General features: G+C 49.2%; 1 pseudogene; it reads right to left on the bottom strand.

The window, feature by feature from the left end:
• Positions 1 to 216: 216 nt before the first annotated feature.
• LOC123115127 (DNA (cytosine-5)-methyltransferase 1A-like) overlaps positions 217 to 20,573 on the bottom strand; it is a 41,357-nt pseudogene continuing 21,000 nt past the window's right edge.

Genomic DNA, 20,573 nt, shown 5'->3' with positions numbered 1-20,573 from the left:
ACATCAAAGTGTTCCAAGTAGCCTATTACAAGGCACTTTGATGCCCAAAATAATGATTGTTTGTTGCATAGAACACAGTCTGTGGAAATTAAACCGGCCGATGGTCTACGATTTGTCACCAGGTTGATGTGAAGTTGACGGATCATCTTGCACCGGTTCACCCTCCTCCTCCCCATCCACTGGCTGGAAGTCAATGTTTGCCTAGTCAATTCCAGACTATGCTCGGAAGACAGCTTCATCACTTATAAGATCTGACGGTTCAATGTCAAGGGCATAAGTATGCTTACGGATTGGTGGGATTAGATTCTGCACTTCATTCACAAATGCATCAATCCGTTTGTTATCTGTATCATAGTTGGACCAATGGATAGACAAGTCAATTTCTTCGGCCAATCTGCTCGCAAGAGGGCGCATCTCCTTCGTCAAAGCTTTAAGGGCATCATTGTCAAAGTCTGACCCGTCTACTGTTTGGCTAGGATAGCCATTTCCAATGTCCTCTGGATCAAGATCAGCTATCCATGCTTTGGCCCGAGTGAGTGCACATAAAGCGTCGGCCCTTGTAGCAGATGTCTTCAATTCTTCCAGCTGAGCAGGAGTCATGGATAGTCTGGCTAATGTATCCTTGATCAAGGTTGGCGGTGGTTTATTGTATGAGGCTGTGCGGATGACCCGTTGAGCACCGATATACAACTGCTCTATCAATGTGTAGGCATCCTTCAACTTTTTCCGCATATCTGAGCCAAGATGAGCAATACGACTACCTACAACGGTTTAAGAAATTACTGTTAAACTGGCATGATCAAAGATATTTCCTAAAAAGCTGAAGAAGATTACTTACCAAAGATAGCAGAAGTCGTCGCATCGATTTGCCGCTTTAAGCCACTCAGCTCTTCTGCTACCGGTTTAAGTGCCGCTTCAGCATCTTTAGCCCGTTTCAGCAAAGCGGCCTTTTCAGTCTCCTAGCCTTCCCGCTCGTTCTTGAAGCTATCCTTCAATTGTTCCATGGACGTCAAAGCGGCCTTCAAATCATCTGTGGCTTTTGAGGTTGCAGCTTGCTGGGACTTAATGTTTTCCTGGAGGTTGGCAATTTGGGCATCCTTGCTGGTTAGGTCAGCCTGCAAAAGGCAGATATTAAAATGGTAATACTTTTTCAAAGTCCCAAGCAAATAACAAGTTATACACTTGGCACTTGGGGGCTAATGCACATTGTTTCTTTCAAGATGATATTTTAAAGTCCCAAGGCTCAATACAAGTATTCATCTTGGCACTTGGGGGCTAATGCTTATTTGATCACATAAACCGATTACGAAGGAGCTCAACAAGGATAAGCTTTGCAACAGAAAAGTACCGGTTCATCTTGAAGAGATAAACCGGCCCTTGGGGGCTACACAGTTGAGGTTTTCTCATTACAAGTACCGGTTCATCTTGAAGAGATAAACCGGCCCTTGGGGGCTACACAGTTGAAGTTTTCTCATTACAAGTACCGGTTCACCTTGAAGAGATAAACCGGCCCTTGGGGGCTACCCTGGAGTTAATATCAAGCAAGAAAAGAAAGTTTTAAGAAGCATTTGAGCAAGTACCTCATATTGCTCCTTCATCAAGTTGACTAAACCGGGTTCATGGTCACGACTCGAGTACATGCGGTTTAGAAATCCAGAGTGGAGTTCTTGAGCATTGAGGTTAGCACAGTTGGACAAGTCTGTTTTCCACTTGCCCTTGCCCATAGCAGCAAATTCCTCCTTGGCAGTATGCTTTGCTAAAACAACCGGATTACCAGGAACTGTATGACCAGTGCCAGTAATAATAACATCATCATCGCCACCTTTGGCTAGGCTAGGCGGATTGTTAGTATCTTTGGCTTGGCTTGGCGGATTACCTTCATCCCTGGTTGGACTTGGCGGATCAGCTGGCTGGTTCATAGTATTACTCTCATCTGGTTCAACAAAAGTATCTTGAACCAGAGGTACTGGATGTTCTTGAACAACATCGGCATCCCAGTCATGAGGTTCAGGGGTCTTCTCCGGTTCAACAGTTTGATTATCATCAGTTGGAACAATGAATTTGGCTTTCTTGCTAAGCCTGCCTTTGGCATTGAAAAAAGCAAAGTACAGGCGTTAGTACAGTAAACCGGAGCAGCATATAAAAAGTAAGTCTGTTACTCTTACCGAGGAACGGTCTTGAGAGGAGGCATCTGTGTGGACGATGAGTCGCTAGAGGAGGAATTGGAAGTTCCCTGATAATTCGAATCAGACGGATTAAGAGGATATTGAAAGCAACCCACCTTGGGATAAGATGTATTGGAAGTACAAGAGACCTCTGGTCGATGTTTCCGAACCGGCATATCTGGTAAACCGGAGGAATTGTTGGCCACTATGCCGGGTAGTACGACGTGCTTCATGTTGCTGTGTCTTCAAAGGAAAGTATGGATCCAAATGAGTGTGAGGATGTGAAAGTTTTACTTTCAGGATTGCGTGACGGAGTTTTTGTACCGGCACATGATTTGAATCAGAGGAAAGATAAATTACCTCTACATGGTCCGCATGGCTGGCCTCCGGATCATCCTGATAATGGTCATTGTCAATAAGGTGCATGGAAAGTGAACCAAGTGAATCAAGTTCTACCTCTGCGTCCGAGTCATCAACGTCTTCGGCCGGATCAGAGGATTGGGTGGTTCTATTCTTGGTAGATTTCTTGGTAACCTTGGAGTTAGCACGGGGCGCTCTCACTGGTTTGTCTTGAGCTTTGGCCAGTTTGTCCTGCGCTTTCCTCTTCTAAAATGGATCATTGCTTTGCAAAGGTAAACAGAAAGGCTGTCAGAAAGTGTCAAAAGGGCAGATTAAAACAGGAAAAATTCAACTCTTACAACTGGCGGTTTATTGAGAGCACAGAATGGAGGAAGCCCAGTTTTGCTGCATTCAGCTACCGGTTCATCCTGCATCTTTTTGACGCACTCAGTAATCTCGACATCAGTCAATTGAATGTCAATATAACATTGAGGGTCTTTCACATCTCCTGTGTACTCGCACATTAAACCGGTACTATGGCTCAAAGGCAACCCAGCAACGAACAAGGTCGACACCGGTCAAACTGTTTGCCATAAAAGCCCGGACCTTAGAGATCTGTGTGGCATATTTCATTTGCTCCTTGGCAGTCAGACATTGAGGTAGTGGATGGTCATTACTAAGCCGGTGAGCACTGTAACCCGACAGACGATTTTCATCAACAAGAGCAGTGTTCCGGCAGTAGAACCACGTCTGATTGCAATCTTTGGGGTGGCTATGATGTTTGGCATGTGGAAAATTGACTTCTTTCCTTTTCTGAATTGACACCCCGCCAAGTTCAATGTTGGGGCCATCGGTGAATTCAGTTCGGCGGATCAAGTGGAAGAAGTCTCTAAATAGTTCAAAAGTTGGTTCTGCTTGCAGGTAAACTTCACAAAATACTTGGAAGTTGCAAATGTTGGACACATAGTTTGGTCCAATATCTTGAGGGTGGAGTTGGAAACTAGCAAGTACATCACAGAAGAATTTTGATCCGGGAGGGCTAAACCCTCGATCCAGATGCTGCATAAACACAACCACTTCTCCCTCTTGAGGTTCAGGAAGATTTTCAGTACCAGGGACTCTTGAGTGAATGACCTCCTTCTTGGCTAAGGCGCCAGTCACAACATATCCAGTAAGTTGCTCTTCTTTAATCCGGGAGGGAACCCAATTACAAGAAGAGAACTATTTGGCCATTTTTGATGACAAGGTGCAAAGGAAGTTCCAAGTACCGGTTCACGGTTCAAGATTGATATGCATAAACCGGTGTCAAACCGGGGGATTTAATCAAAGCATATATACAAGTTAAACCGGATACTTATGTTCAGGTAAAAGATGGCGGTTTAAGTGAGGGCTAATGGTACCTGGCGGGTTATTAGTTTCTAAGAGTTAAACCGCCTACATTGGAAGAAGTAGATCTGAAATTTACTAAGTACTGTAGAAACAGGTTTTACAAGATGGTTTTATAGTTTTGGATCTACCACGGTTCAGTAAAGAAAATTTTCTGAGCCCTAAAATGGCGACGGCAGAACACCAAATGTCCAGATGGGATCTGTCCAGGGAAAAAGAGATACTATGGCAAGGTAAACTAAAGCTACAACTTCGGCCGCAAAAGGAAGATGACAAGCTCATCTAGACTTAATAAGACAGTAATGGAGAAGAAATGAACGAGGATGAACACTGATGAACACGGATGAACACCGAAACCCTAATGCAGATCTGATAAGTTGGGAAGAGGAGAACTTACTGGGGCTGCGGGGCAGCGGAAGAGCATCATAGTGTTTCTGGTCAAGAATAGGTTGATGCAGCGGCCTGGTTGGTGCAGATGCAAAGGTCGACGGCGGCGGTGATGCTTGAGCTCTTCGGAGTCGCGAGGAAGAAGAAGAGGCAAGGGGAAAAAATAAAGGACCCCTGGGCCTATTTATAAGGCGAATGGATAAGTAAGGCAAACGCGGGAATCGAGGAGCCCGAAACATAGAATAGGGCACAGTTGTCACCTCGATCTTTTGGGATCAGTTAAAAAGAAGAAGAAATCTTTATGAGTTTTTTTACACAGATGACGTCATGGCGGTTTAAGGCGACTCCAGAAGATGACGTCACGGCGATTTACAATGACAACACAAAAACGTTAATAATCAGAATCTTTCTAAATTGAAGATTAACATGAACAGGTTCAAATCAATCTGGGGCCTAATGTTGGGGATATGCCTACTGAGTTAAACCGCCCAGGAGGGGCCGGGTTAACTCACAAGGCGTCCTGTGCAAGAGCCCGTGAAGATGAAGGCTATGGCGCTTTAACCATGAAGACTTAGAGGCCCAGAGCCCGATGGCGGATTAGGGCCCATAGGGGTGAACCGCCATAGATGTGTAACTTGTGTTGTAAGTCAGGGAAAGGAGAAACCGAGCCGGACTTGTATGAGCCGGCCTCGGCATTCTATAAACCGGCCCGGGCATCAACCTGTGTATATATAGGGATGACCCGACGGTGGTTCAGGGACAAGAAACAACAACTCGAGAGCCAGGCATAGCGTATTTGCTCCCTGGTAATCAAGACCACATCAAGAACACCCCAACTGGATCATAGGCTTTTACCTTCACCGCAAGGGGCCGAACCAGTATAAACTCCCTATGTCCTTTGTCTGGTTTAACCCCTCTAAGCTAACCCGTTCGCGATGGCTCCACGACTAAGTCCTTTCTCTAGGACATCTGACGTGATAATTCCACGACAAGCCTCCAAGATCTCGCCGAGCCTGGAGCAGGGCTACAGCATCCGGCCGCCGCCGCCGCTGATCTAGATGAGGTTGGTGCCAACCTCTGGTAGCCCAATGTTGATGATGGCGTCAGCTGCAGGGGCACGTGTAGATAGGACTCCTTGAAGCTTTTCCCTTTTGTTTCCTGCGAAGAATCGAGAGGTACCCCACGGGGGCGTGTAAAGAGTCGGCAATATCTTTTGTCGATATTATCCTTATCATAAATTCGTGCATGTACGTGTCCCGTTCCGGCTCGGTTTTCCCTTTCCAACCCCGCGACGGCTTGGTGCTCTATGCCGACAGGTCCCGGTCCCCAGGCAGGTTTCAGCCATCGCTAGTATGCCCGGTCGCGATGCCGTGGTGAAGTCCAGGAGGTGAGCGGCCCGAGGTTCAGTAAGAGCTCCTGAGACGCGATGCTCAGAAGGTCCCCTTTAGCGCCCAAGCGACCGCCGAGAGGCAGGAAAGGGAGGCTACGTCGCCATAGCGGGGTAACACGAGTGAGAATCCTATGCTGGAGCGATTGGTTGACCCGAGCATGAAACTTATCTTGGCAGTCTAGGGTCGGTCCCTCGTGATGCGCCAGATTCGTGTGTAGGTGTCCGTAGCATAGCTAGGCAAGGCCATACGGGCCTCCCCTTCTTCTCTATGTTCTCCTTTGTGCTCTATGTCCTCAGGTCCCGGCCCTTGAGCGAGCTCAGCCGCCGCTGGTATGCCAAGTCGCGATGCCGTGGTCAAGGCCAGGGGGTGAGGGCTGGAGAGCCAGTAAGATCTCCTGAGTCGTGATGCTAAGGAGACCCCCTTTTAACGCGCAAGCGGATTGCATGGGAGAAGAGGGAGCCCGTGGTACTGCCCGTCGTTGTCCTCAGGAGGTTCCTGCAAATTAGCACGAGGAAGGGTGCAGATTTCCATTATGATTGCCGAGCAGCCACGGATTGCTTCGACAGAGAATGGAGGCACTGAGGGCCTGATGAGGTGGCACGCGCGGCGGAGCTCGGCCGCTCAGATTTGTCGATGTTGCAGGGACGGACCCGAGCACAAGCGTCGTGCTAGAGTGAGACTCTTTCAGGGTAGGTGACAATCAAGAAAGTGATAGTCATAGATAGACTAAGCATGGAAACAAACTGGCTTAGGTAAATGCAGGGTAGATACATGCCACTAGGCCAGGCCCGAGCGGCTTGGGAATGATGCATCCCGAGAGGCGCCCCCAGCAAGGTAAGCTAAAGACATAGGAAAGGGATACATGCTGCAGGGACGGACCCATGCGGACTGGGATTAATGCCTGGTTCAATACCCTACGGAAAGTAGTTGTGGGCGTATTGAGCTAGGTCTATTACGTAGAATCTTTGCACAAGTAGAACACAAAGTAGTTGTGGGCGTTGATTTTGTTCAATATGCTTACCGTTACTAGTCCAATCTTGTTTCGACGGTATTGTGGGATGAAGCGGCCTGGACCGACCTTACACGTACACTTACGTGAGACAGGTTCCACCGACTGACATGCACTTGGTGCATAAGGTGGCTAGCGGGTGCCAGTCTCTCCCACTTTAGTCGGAACGGATTCGATGAAAAGGGTCCTTATGAAGGGTAAATAGCAATTGACGTATCACGTTGTGGTTTTTGCGTAGGTAAGAAACGTTCTTGCTAGAAACCCATAGCAGCCACGTAAAACATGCAAACAACAATTAGAGGATGTCTAACTTGTTTTTGCAGGGTATGCTATGTGATGTGATATGGCCAAGAAGAATGTGATGAATGATATGTGATGTATGAGATTGATCATGTTCTTGTAATAGGAATCACGACTTGCATGTCGATGAGTATGACAACCGGCAGGAGCCATAGGAGTTGTCTTAATTTATTGTATGACCTGCATGTCATTCAACAACGCCATGTAATTACTTTACTTTATTGCTAACCGGTAGCCATAGTAGTAGAAGTAATAGTTGGCGAGACAACTTCATGAAGACACGATGATGGAGATCATGATGATGGAGATCATGGTGTCATGCTGGTGACGATGATGATCATGGAGCCCCGAAGATGGAGATCAAAATGAGCAAAATGATATTGGCCATATCATGTCACTATTTGATTGCATGTGATGTTTATCATGTTTATGCATCTTATTTGCTTAGAACAACGGTAGTAAATAAGATGATCCCTTATTAAAATTTCAAGAAAGTGTTCCCCCTAACTGTGCATCGTTGCGAAAGTTCATCGTTTCGAAGCACCACGTGATGATCGGGTGTGATAGATTCTTTCGTTCACATACAACGGGTGTAAGCCAGATTTACACACGAGAAACACTTAGGTTAACTTGATGAGCCTAGCATGTACAGACATGGCCTCGGAACACAAGAGACCGAAAGGTCGAGCATGAGTCGTATAGTAGATACGGTCAACATGAAGATGTTCACCGATGATGACTAGTCCGTCTCACGTGATGATCGGACACGGCCTAGTTGACTCGGATCATGTAATCACTTAGATGACTAGAGGGATGTCTATCTGAGTGGGAGTTCATGAGATGAACTTAATTATCCTGAACATAGTAAAAAGATCTTTGCAAATTATGTCGTAAGCTCGCGCTTTAGTTCCACTGTTTAGATATGTTCCTAGAGAAAATATAGTAGAAAGTTGACAGTAGTGTTTATGCGGACAGTAGAAAGCTTATGTCCTTAATGCATCACTCAGTGTGCTGAACCCCAAACGTCGTCTGTGGATGTTGCGAACATCGGACATACACGTTTTGATAACTACGTGATAGTTCAGTTAAATGGTTTAGAATTGAAGCACCAAAGACGTTTTTCGAAACATCGCGGAACATATGAGATGTTTCGAGGGCTGAAATTGGGATTTCAGGCTCGTGCCCACGTCAAGAGGTATGAGACCTCCGACGATTTTCTTAGCATGCAAACCAAGGGAGAAAAGCTCAATCGTTGAGCTTGTGCTCAGATTGTCTGAGTGCAACAATCACTTGAATCGAGTGGGAGTTGATCTCCCAGAAGAGATAGTGATGTTTCTCCAAAGTCATTGCCACCAAGCCGCTAGAGCTTCGTGATGAACTATAACAAATCAGGGATAGATATGATGATCCTTGAGGTATTCGCGATGTTTGACACCGCGAACGTAGAAATCAAGAAGGAGCATCAATTGTTTCAAGAAGGGCTAGGGCAAGAGGGGATACTTCATGAAACGGCAAATCAGCTGCTACTCTAGTGAAGAAACCCAAGGTTGAACCCAAACCCGAGACTAAGTGCTTCTGTAATAAGGGGAACAACCACTGGAGCCAGCCTTCTTATCTACCAATTATCTAGGGTAATCCTGCTCCAGTGGTTGTTCCCCTTATTACAGAAGCACTTAGTCTCGGGTTTGGGTTCAACCTTGGGTTTCTTCACTAGAGTAGCAGCTGATTTGCCGTTTCATGAAGTATCCCCTCTTGCCCTAGCCCTTCTTGAAACAATTGATGCTCCTTCTTGATTTCTACTTTCGCGGTGTCAAACATCGCGAATACCTCAAGGATCATCATATCTATCCCTGATTTGTTATAGTTCATCACGAAGCTCTAGTGGCTTGGTGGCAATGACTTTGTAGAAACATCACTATCTCATCTGGAAGATCAACTCCCACTCGATTCAAGTGATTGTTGCACTCAGACAATCTGAGCACAAGCTCAACGATTGAGCTTTTCTTCCTTAGTTTGCAGGCTAAGCAAATCGTCGGAGGTCTTATACCTCTTGACGTGGGCACGAGCCTGAAATCCCAATTTCAGCCCTCAAAACATCTCATATGTTCCGCGACATTTCAAAAAAGTCTTTGGTGCCACAACTCTAAACCGTCTAGCTGAACTATCACGTAGTTATCAAAACTTGTATGTACGATGTTCACAAGATCCACAAACGATGTTTGGGGTAGAGGTTGCAGCCCCCGAGGCGGTGTCTAGCCATCCGTCCTCGACCTTCGCAGCCGGCTCCGAATTGAAGATCGGAGCGGGTTCGAGTGTGGCCTCCAGGGTACTGTCCGGCTGCAGAGCTAAATCATGCTCGCCGTGACAGTGCGGCATGCTCGACTGTGGCTCAAATCCATCGAGGATCAAGTCCCCACGGATGTCAGCCTTGAAGTTTAAACTTCCAAATCTGACCTGACGGCCAGGGGCGTAGCTTTCGATCTACTCTAGTTGGCCAAGCGAATTGGCCCGCAGTGCGAAGCCGCCGAATACGAAGATTTGTCCAGGGAGGAAGGTCTCACCCTGGACTGCGTCATTGATGATGATCGAAGAAGCCATCAAGCCTATTGGTGACGACACAAAGGAACTCTCAATGAAAGCACCAATGTCGGTGTCAAAACCGGCGGATCTTGGGTAGGGGGTCCCGAACTGTGCGTCTAGGCGGATGGTAACAGGAGACAAGGGACACGATGTTTTACGCAGGTTTGGGCCCTCTTTATGGAGGTAAACCCCTACGTCCTGCTTGATTAATATTGATGATGTGTGTTACAAGAGTGGATCTACCACGAGATCAAGGAGGCTAAACCCTAGAAGCAAGCCTATGGTATGATTGTTGTTCGTCCTATGGACTAAAGCCATCCGGTTTATATAGACACCGGAGAGGGCTAGGGTTACACAGAGTCGGTTACAATGGTAGGAGATCTACATATCCGTATCGCCAAGCTTGCCTTCCATGCCAAGGAAAGTCCCGTCCGGACACGGGACGAAGTCTTCAATCTTGTATCTTCATAATCTTGGAGTCCGGCCGATGATGATAGTTCGGCTATCCGGACACCCCCTAGTCCGAAACTCCCTCAGCAGCCCTGGGGGTTCTCCCGGCTAAATAAACTTATAAAATGTCACCTAGTTCCGGTGCAGAAGGGATGTTGGAGAGATTAAGGTATGCGGCGAAGGGGTTGCTCGTCATGAGCCACCGAGGCCCTGAGCCTCGGGAGGCTCTGGGGGTCCAGGCGGTTCCTTGAGACCATGTCCATCTCCGTCCGGACGGTGTGGTGCCTGGCCTCCTGAGACGCCAAGACACGCCGCAGGTGATGTCTACTACACAACCTTCTTCTTGTAGATGTTGTTGGGCCTGCAAGTGCACAGGTTTGTAGGATAGTAGCAAATTTCCCTCAAGTGGTTGACCTAAGGTTTATCAATCCATGGGAGGCGTAGGATGAAGATGGTCTCTCTCAAACAACCCTACAACCAAATAACAAAGAGTCTGTGTCCCCAACACACCCAATACAATAGCAAATTGTATAGGTGCAGTAGTTCGGCGAAGAGATGGTGATACAAGTGTAATCTGAAATTATAAAAACAGCAAGGTAGCGAGCGATAAAAGTGAGCGTAAACGGTAATGCAATGATAGGAAACAAGGCCTAAGGTTCATACTTTCACTAGTGCAAGTTCTCTCAACAATAATAACATAGATAGATCATATAACAATCCCTCAACATGCAACAAAGAGTCACTCCAAAGCCACTAATAGCAGAGAACAAACGAAGGGATTATGGTAGGGTACCAAACCACCTCAAAGTTATCCTTTCTGTTCTATCTATTCAAGAGTTCGTAGTAAAATAACATGAAGCTATTCTTTCCGCTCAATCTATCATAGAGTTCATACTAGAATACCACGTTAAGACACAAATCAACAAAAAACCTAATGTCACCTAGATACTCCATTGTCACCTCAAGTATCCATGGGCATGATTATACGATATGCATGACACAATCTCAGATTCATCTATTCAACCAACACAAAGTACTCCAAAGAGTGCCCCAAAGTTTCTACCGCAGAGTCAAGAACGTGTGCCAACCCCTATGCATAGGTTCATGGGTGGAACCCGCAAGTTGGTCACCAAAACATACATCAAGTGGCACATGATATCCCATTGTCACCACAGATAAGCACGGCAAGACATACATCAAGTGTTCTCAAATAAAAGACTCAATCCAATAAGATAACTTCAAAGGGGAAACCTCAATTCATCACAAGAGAGTAGAGGGGGAGAAACATCATAAGATTGAACTACAATAGAAAAGCTCGGGGTACATCAAGATCGTGCCATAGAGGGAACACGAGAGAGAAAACGAGAGAGAGAGATCAAACACATAGCTACTGGTACATACCCTCAGCCCCGAGGGTGAACTACTCCCTCCTCATCATGGATAGCACCGGGATGATGAAGATGGCCACCGGTGAAGGATCCCCCCCTCCAGCAGGGTGCCGGGAAGGGCTCCCGAGAGGTTTTTGGTGGCTACAGAGGCTTGCGGCGGCGAAACTGCCGATCTATCTTGATTTTCGATGTTTTAGGGTACGTAGGCTTATATAGGCGAAAGAAGTCGGTCGAGAGGTGCTCGAGGGGCCCACGAGACAGGGGGGTGCGCCTAGTAGGGGGGGGCGCCCCCTATCTCCTGGCCTCCTTGAGGATCTTCTCACGTAAACTCCAAGTCTCTAGGATGATATTCTTCCCAAAAATAACGCTTCCGAAGGTTTCATTCCGTTTGGACTCCGTTTGATATTCCTTTTCTTTGAAATACTGAAACAGGCAATAAAACAGCAATATGGGTTGGGTCTCCGGTTAATAGGTTAGTCCCGAAAGTAATATTAAATTGTATAATAAAGCCCATAATCATTCAAAACAGATAATAAAATAGCATGAATGCTTCATAAATTATAGATACATTGGAGACGCATCAGCAGGTTGCGCTGATAAGTGGATGCCATGCTTGGTAGGCCAAAAGGTATGCGAACGTAGTTGTGCGGTGGGCCCGTGCAACATCCCACACGCGAAGGCCACAAGAGCTCCTGAGATGCGGCTCTGTTGAGCAACTGAATGTCGATGCAAACGCGCAACCCGCCATCCTTTCCTGGATGGGGGGCTACGGCAGGTGGGCGGCGGTCGCCGCGCAAGGCTCGTGCTTCTTGCAGTTCCTGAGTGGTGTTCGTAATAAACTCCTGAGCGGTGGGTGCTCCTCGCCTTATGTTCTCCTGAGGGAGACGTGCCGCGAAGCAGCCCTCTAAGTGGTGCCCGAGTGCCTCCCTCGTGACGGTTGCAAGGTATGAGGCCCTCCAGAAGAGAGCCCACGAGCCCTGCCCAAGGAGGGTGCCGGGCGCGCCTTCCTATGCGAGGGAGGGAGGCGCCCCAGGTGCTGGCGCTGATCCTGACGAGGTACCTTTCGGGATGCCACCCTCCTGAGGTCCTGCACGGAGAAGCTGCTTCTTCTTCTTGGGGACAACCTCAGGAGGGTATCGAGCTACACTGTTGTCGGGGTATTCGATTGACGCTGCTTGGAAGGTGCGTTCGAGGGAGCACACCGCTTCTCTTTCTCCGCAGGGGACTGTGATGATCCCGCTGCTCCCTGGCATCTTGAGGATGTTGTAGCCATGGTGCACCACTGCCATGAACTTGGCCAGGGCTGGATATCCGAGGATGGCATTGTACGTTAGACGGATGTGTGCGACGTTGAAGTTGATGAGTTTGGTTCGGTAGTTGTTGCGTTCTCTGAAGGTGACAGGGAGGCGGACCTGCCCTATCGGTGTGGTGGAACCGTCGGTCACTCATGAGAAAGGCTTGGTAGGCTGAAGCTGGTCGTAGGGCACTTGGAGGTTGTCGAATGTGTCGACGGACAAGACGTTGAGTCCTGCACCACCGTCAATGAGGGTCTTGGTGACTTGTACGTTGCTCATGACGGGCGAACAAAGCATCGGGAGAACGCCAGCGGTTGCCGTGCACTTGAGCTGCTCTGACAAACTGAATGTGATGGCGCACTTGGACCACCTGAGCGGGCGTGTAGCCTCGACCTTGGGGAGGACCGCGTTCACGTCGTGGGCAAACTGCTTGAAGATGCGCTCTGAGCCTGGGGCTTGAGCTCCGTCCAGGATGCAAGCGATGGCACGCGGCTCCTGGAAGCCCCCAGCCCCCTCATCCTAATGGTGGTCATCGTTCCATCTTGGTGGTGGCGGTAGCAGAGGAAGCCCAGCATTGCCCCGAGGACGGTCCTCGCAAGGCTGATCCCTCCAGGCACCCTCGCGAGGCTGATCCTGCCAGTGGTCCTCACGAGGCCGGTCGGGCCATTCCTTGCATGGGCCACGGTCGTCCCAACGTCCTCTGCCATGTCCTCCTCCTCGGTCGTAGCCCCGGTCGTTGCGCTCGGGGCATCGACCGAAGCATCCGTCGCGAATGGCCCTGAGCTCGTGATAATCGTTGGTGTTGTGACCGTGCACTATGGAAGGCGCAGAACGGACGGCTGCTCTTGGATGACTCGGGCTGGTCCATGCCGCGCTTTGAGAAGGGAAAGACACCCTTCCTCAGCCCTTGCGCACTTGGTCGCCAATTTGAACAGCTCTAGGGATGTGCAGAACTCCTCATGGCTGGCGAGCTCCTCCTTCATTTTGACGTCGCGGACGATGTCGGAGAACACCGAGATGATGGCCTCATTCGTCACCTTGGGGATCTTGAGACGAACATTGTTGAAGCGCGGGATGTACTTCTGGAGGATCTCTCCTGGTTGTTGCTTGACGCGGCTCAGATCACCCGCGGTCAGGGGGCGGTTGCGAGTGCCCTCGAAGTTGGCGACGAAGCGGTCGCGCATCTCGTCCCAGGAGGAGATCGAGCCTGGAGGCAGGTTCAGGAGCCACGAACAAGCGCCGTCTTTGAGTGCCATGGGGAACCACATCGCCATGACTTTCTCATCGCCGTTGGCCGCCTGGATGCTCAGCTCGTAGAGCTGCAGGAACTCCGCAGGGTCGGGGGTGCCGTCATAACGAGGAGGCAAATCCGGCTTAAACTTGCCCAGCTAGGCGATGCTACGCATCTCGGGGTGAAGGCGCGGCAACCGACCGTGGTCATCGGGGCCCGTCTTGGAGGTGGAGCTTGGTATTGGCGCCCGTGCGCCGCCACGGCAAGTGGCGCGGAGCCCTACCGCATCAAGCGGTCATGACGCGGCGGTGCGGTGAGTGGTTGAGCGTTCTCTTGCGGGCGAGGGACTTCTTGGCAACTTCCTTCTCCGCGCATGGGCGCCGGACGTGGTGGGTCCCACCGCGGAGCCACGCGCCTTGGTTCCATGGCGCCGTCTTGGTGCAGAGGTGGTGGAGGTGCTTCCTGAGCTACGTCGCCCGTAGCCGGCGGTGGACGCAGCAGCGAGAGGGTCGGTGCAGGGGAGCCCCCTGCGGCGCTGACAAGCTTGGCCATGCGGTCTAGCCGGTCCTTGTAGAGGTCGTTGATGGGGCAGTAGCGTAGGAGTTCGTGCGCCATGCACACCGTGGCCTGCGCGTCCGTGGGAGCATGACGGGCGTGGGACAACGAGCTGACCGGGGTCAGCGATGGAGTGGCAGTGCGGCCGTCCCGCCGCACCGAGGCGTGCAGCGAGGAGGCTTGCTGCTTGTTCCCCGCCAGGCCGGTGGCGGTGTTGGCGGTAGGCAATGGAGAACAACGAGGTGGCCCGCCGACGGGAGCCGTCTGAGCGACGCGGGTGGCGAGGGCAGCTCTACGCTCAGCGCAGGCTTGGCTTGGATCCGCCATCGATGCGACAAAGCGCTGGGACGCGGATCAACGGAAGGAAAACTCCAGTGCACCCCTACCTGGCGCGCCAAATGTCGGATCTTGTGTTTCGGCAAAACCCGTAAGGTTCTAACTCTGGGGTGCGCGCGAAGATCACCCCCTACCGAACCACGCCCTTAACCTCGCTATGATCTCCAAGGCTAGCTCGACAAACTCGCAACACAAGGGACACAAGATTTATACTGGTTCGGGTCACCGTTGTGGTGTAATACCCTACTCCAGTGTTGTGGTGGTGGACTGTCTCTTGGGCTAGGGATGAACAATACAAGGGGAAGAACAGCCTCCTGCGGCGAGGGGTTCTTGTGCTTGGTGAATTTGTGTGGGTGAGGATTACTCAAGATGAGATGCCTCCTACTATGGTGGCTAGTCCTATTTATAGAGGCCCTGGTCCTCTTCCCAAATATGGAGCGGGAGGGGATCCCACAACAGCCAATTTGAAAGGGGACAACTAGTACAATTTATCCTGACAAAAGTAGTCTTCGCCTGCCAAAGGCTCTGGTGGTGACGCCGTCTTGGGCACCATGATGAACTCCGTCCTGCCGTCCTGCTGGTCTTGGTCGCGTTGCACCAATATGGAAACCTTTGCCTGACGCCTCGGTACTCCCCGCCTGCGCTTTCCTCCTTACCACCAAAGAGGCAACAAGGACACTGTGCCTGCTGGCGCCTGCCTGGTCTCATTCATCATGGCTCACGTCACTGGAACCTCGCGAGGTTTGCCTTGCCTTGATCTCTCCGCCCCTCGCGAGCCAGCCTGGTGAGGCCGCTCCCGAGGAGGTCTTGTGTCGTCCGCCTCGCGAGGCTTCGCCCCTCGCGAGGGTCTTGAAAGCTTGTTTGTGAAGATGAGCCGTATGGGCCCGCTCGCAGAACCACGCAGTGGGCCGCAGGCAGGCAAGTCTGGGGACCCGACGGTGTCCTGGACTAGGGGATACTCACCACGTCATCCCCCGATTAGTTAGATTGGGCCGAGGACCCCCATGGCCGTATACTCATGGGCCAGTTCAGACAGTTGCCGCATACAAGGAAGATTCCACAAGACTTGGTGATCAAGACAAGGACTCCTCCCCCACCGGCGTATTCGGCTAGGACTCTTGTTACCCTAGGCCTATGGTGCATTATATAAACCGAGGCTAGGCTAGTCGATGTGTTATTATGACATTACTCATCATATCTCTAGGGTTTATACGACAACATATGATCTCGGGGTAGATCAACTCTTGTAACCCCTATACTCATTATAGTCAATCAAGCAGCATGTAGGATATTATCTCATCAAGAGAGCCCGAAGCTGGGTAAAATCCCGTGTTCATGTTATCATTGATCCTAAGACGCACAGCTTGGGACCCCCTACCCGAGATCCGCCGGTTTTGACACCGACATTGGTGCTTTCATTGAGAGTTTCGTTATGTGATCGGCGAAAGGATCAATGGCTCGACTCCAGGTCAACTGTGACGTCGGTTTCTTCGTCACCAGCTCGACTGGTCACCTTGGCTTGACCGAGGGATGCTCCCTACCTCCGATCTTATGTTCGGATGAGGGCCGTCATTAACATCAACTCTGATCTCTATCAAGATCATGGAGGAGTCATCCATGGAGATCGGGGGCTCAACGTCAACATTGCCCTCGGGCAACTGTGCTGTTTTTCTGGACAGCAAAATCGTATCCGCCGCCACCGCCTTCTCGAGTGTCCCCTAAACGATTGCTTCGGTGGAATTATGTGGAATTAAGTCTACGATAACCCTGCAAAATTTTTGTTGAGTTCCGATGGACGAATCTCCGGCAATCTCCCATATACCGGAGCCCTGTTGAATCTGGACGAGAATCCGGACGAGTTTGGAGTGGGGTGTCCAGCGTATAGCTCGGACGTCCTTTGGAAGATCCAACTGTTGATCGGCTGCGGAATTCTCATATCTACCACCTGCAAAACATTCAGCTTGATCCGACTGTCCGAACTCCGGGAACCTTCCAATTAGTGCATCACTTTTCGAATCTGTTTTCTGCGCGAGAACGAATCCGACCCAAGTTCATCTTCTTTACGAATGGGATTTCGGACATCCTTTTTGAAGGACGTTTTCGTATGGGCCCGACAACATCACTCCACGGTGGCCGACCTGCGCTAGACACGTCATCGCTTTGTTGAGCCGAACTCAACTTCTTCGTATCATCATCTCGGCCAGCCGAACAATAGTTCAGCATCGCGAATGATAAATCGTCACCAACATCGCCGCCCCACGGATTACACGGAGCGGGCACACCAGCATCGCCGCATGGTCACTTCATCAAGCCAGCATTGATCACGTCACAAGCTACATCGGCATGGCCGAACTGTTGCTTCATCGAGCCGATGTCCATCACGCCAAACTACTTCAACACCTCGGCTGACACATCTCCTCACCGACCTGCTCTGTCACCTCGGCTAGACCGAGGACTTCTCCATATCTTCATCACCTTACTTCAGAGACTTCGGCATCACTAGCCGACCATCTTCTTCACATTAGCTGGACCACGGGCTTCGCTGTGGCGAGCCAACCTTTGTCAAGATCGCCATGCCATCGCTTCGTCACCCATCAGGCAATGGGTGTGCAAATCGAGTCCCAATTTTGGGAGTAACCTTTGTTCGGACCGCTAGAACAGATAAATCAGGTGCTATTAATCCTAGCAATTTTTGCTCGTTTGGGTTCATTTTTCCCAACGAATTATTACCCTGCTTTGTTCCATCATCTGTACACAGGTCTATCAAATAGTGGTCGCATTAGCGACGATTGCGTGGTGGTTCGGCCAGTTTCCATGCATTGTTTGGCGAACACCGTATCCGGAACTCGGACCGACCTGCGAATTCAGGCTTTGTCACGCCTTCACTGCGTCACGCCGACGCCTTGCATCGACATTGACCTCGACGCTCAGGCCACATCTCTTTCATTATTTCCTTCACTTGTATTGAATAAGTAGAAGATTTTTTTAATATACATTATTATCTTTATTTGTCATTACCTTTGGTTTGCGCTATTTTATCTGTGCAGCCAATTGACTCAGACTGAGCCGCGTTGTCGCCTCCTTCGATTGAATTGTGTTGTTGCCTTGGCGCACCGACCTGCTCCATTACCACGGCTGGGGGCTTCATCTTTACGGAGTGCCGAACTCTCTGCTCGCCCAACTCGGGACCAGCCTAGAGGCTGGAACCTTGTCCCGCATCAAGCTCGGACCGCGTCATCAATGCCGAACACATCAACCAGCTAAGTTACTTTCATGCTCAAAAAATTTCAGTTTTAAATTTTGTTCGGTCCGACCAAGCATTATACTTTTTGGGAAAAAGTTGCTTGTGAAAAACTTCCCTGTCCAAACTTTGTTTGTGACACACAAATTCAAATACCCCGTTTACTTGGGGCTTCCTTTATGAAGCATTTCCTCTTGCAGATGATTATACTTGTACGGCTTCGTTCCTTGTTCGTGTATTACGCTACAATATGCACCATATTGACTTAAGTAGTTCCGCAAGCTGGGTTGCCTGGCTCCTGTGCTTACCCCTACGTTCCCGATTGTTCGGCTAGGGAGTAAAGGGAGCACCTCTGTGATTGTCACGACCGAGTCGTCCGAGCTCTGACCTCAGACTGGGTGAAGCCGAAATCTAGCGCTCTTATTGTTTTCAATCATGGTGGGAACACAACGGAACTCATGAGTACAAAAAATCTATTGCACAAGTCTCATAATAAACAATGAGCAACCGAAGAAAGGTATCGGTGGGGGTACTATTTTCTTTGAAGATGCTTCTTACACTTTGTTAGTAATATAGCATAAGTTCCCTAAGCGCGCTTTGTCTGTTACAGCCTTATGTCCTGATTGCCTGGTTATCGGAAACACCGCCGATATTCTCGATAGGTGGAGTACATAACACTTTTCGGTCCTTAACCGAAGAGGGAGAAGCCGATGGTCGGTTAAGACGCGTATAAAGTTCGGGTGAACATAGATATGATATAAGTACTTCGGTACATACAACCATTATACATAAAATCCTCTTTCCCAAGTCACTCCGGGGCTCCTAAATTTATGTGAGCTATTTTATAATTAGTGTTCTTCTTCTTCCTAGTCGTTGCAAAGTCTTTTTTTCTATCACTCCTTTTTTCGATGCGAGTGTGTGGTCAATAGTTGGATTTCCCTCTAAAAGCCGCTAAAGTTTGCTAAAACTGGCATAGATAGGAGCACTACTAGGGAAAAGCCTAGCAGCAGCGCGGGTTTTGGGCCTCTCAGTAGCGCGGGTACATGCGCTACTAATAAGGCGCTACAGCTAACGTATAGCAGTAGCGCCTGTTGTCCCACGCTACTGCTATACATGAATAGCTGTAGCGATGTTTACCAGGAAGCGCTACTGGTAATGAGGCGCTACTGCTAAATTCCCCCCCCCCCCTCGCTACTACTAGTTTTATTAGTTTTTTCCTGCATATTTGTTTTTGTATTTGTTTTGTATTTGACTAGGCTTTATACAATAATCTTTAGCATATCATACACATACAAATGTAATCATAGCATATTCATACAATTAGTCTCATCAAATCATGTCATCATCATAATCATCATCCAACACAAAGTGGTCTCTCGTCATCATCTCGAAAATAGCGATACAAGTCCTCGATTACTTGCAAATACATCGTCATCCATCTAAACAATGGTATACGCGAGAAGAGCTATCAGTTTGAGTACATGAGTTCGTATCCCTCTCTCGCATTAGCGTGAACCTAAACTAACTACTGCCTATCGCTCGGAAACCGGAAACCTGTAACACCTAGGCCTGACACTCCGGCCACTCATCGTATATATACTCCTGGCGTAGCACTTCTTCGCCATCGATGATCTATGCACCTGCATCGTCACATGAGTCGATGATATGCAACATATATAGTTGAGCAACAGAAAGAGACAGACTTGGCAAAAATAGAAACAACATATCATAAGCATAAATAACAAAGTTCATCATACCCAAAATGCCCTAACTAGAGTGATCTTCGCTAGTCGAGGAGGAGGACGTTTTAATTACATCACAAATAAAGTTTCACTGCGCATAACTCAAAGTTTTGTCATACAGAAAGTATGGACTAAACAGACACATTGTCATATATCGACAATCACTCCAACATGCCATGCCATCCATCGAGGTCAGGGAGATAGTCCCCGAGCTTAGTGAAAGGCCTCATGTCGAGACGCTGAGAGGCTATCCATGTCCGTACGTCTTCCCGCGACATTTGTACTTCTTCGTAGAACATCCCTGTTTTTTGGACGACCTCCTTCATGATGATTTGGGCAAGTTCGCGCTGGATGTGATAGAACTCAGCTCGAAGTCGATGATCCTCGATATCTCCTACATTCTTTGCCCATTGCAGAATATGGGCATCGCCGGATCTAGGTGACATGCGAAGGTTCTGGTGATCCCGTCTATACTCCAGCATGTGGTGTAGGACATAGAATCCATCATTAAGAGAATTGTTCGGTTGCTGGATGCAGCAGAAGTTGGTCTTATGGGCAAAGGCGACCCTGCCGCCCCTTCTCTTCTTTTCCCTGACCTCTCCACCCCTTGCTTGGTAGTAAAACATAGCACTGTAGAGAACATCCTTGATGTGGGTGTAATCCTTTTTGTGAATGTTATTCGACGAGTCCAAGTAAAGAGCATGGGAGAATTGGGGGTATAGGATGATGAGGATGGCGCACCCGCCGCTGTGCAAAATAAGTACACCTCAAATTACTT

Source organism: Triticum aestivum, chromosome 5B (assembly GCF_018294505.1).
Source record: "Triticum aestivum cultivar Chinese Spring chromosome 5B, IWGSC CS RefSeq v2.1, whole genome shotgun sequence".
Lineage (NCBI taxonomy): Eukaryota > Viridiplantae > Streptophyta > Magnoliopsida > Poales > Poaceae > Triticum > Triticum aestivum.
The sequence above is the reverse complement of the archived record's forward strand: the minus strand, read 5'-3'. Positions and strand labels throughout refer to the sequence as shown.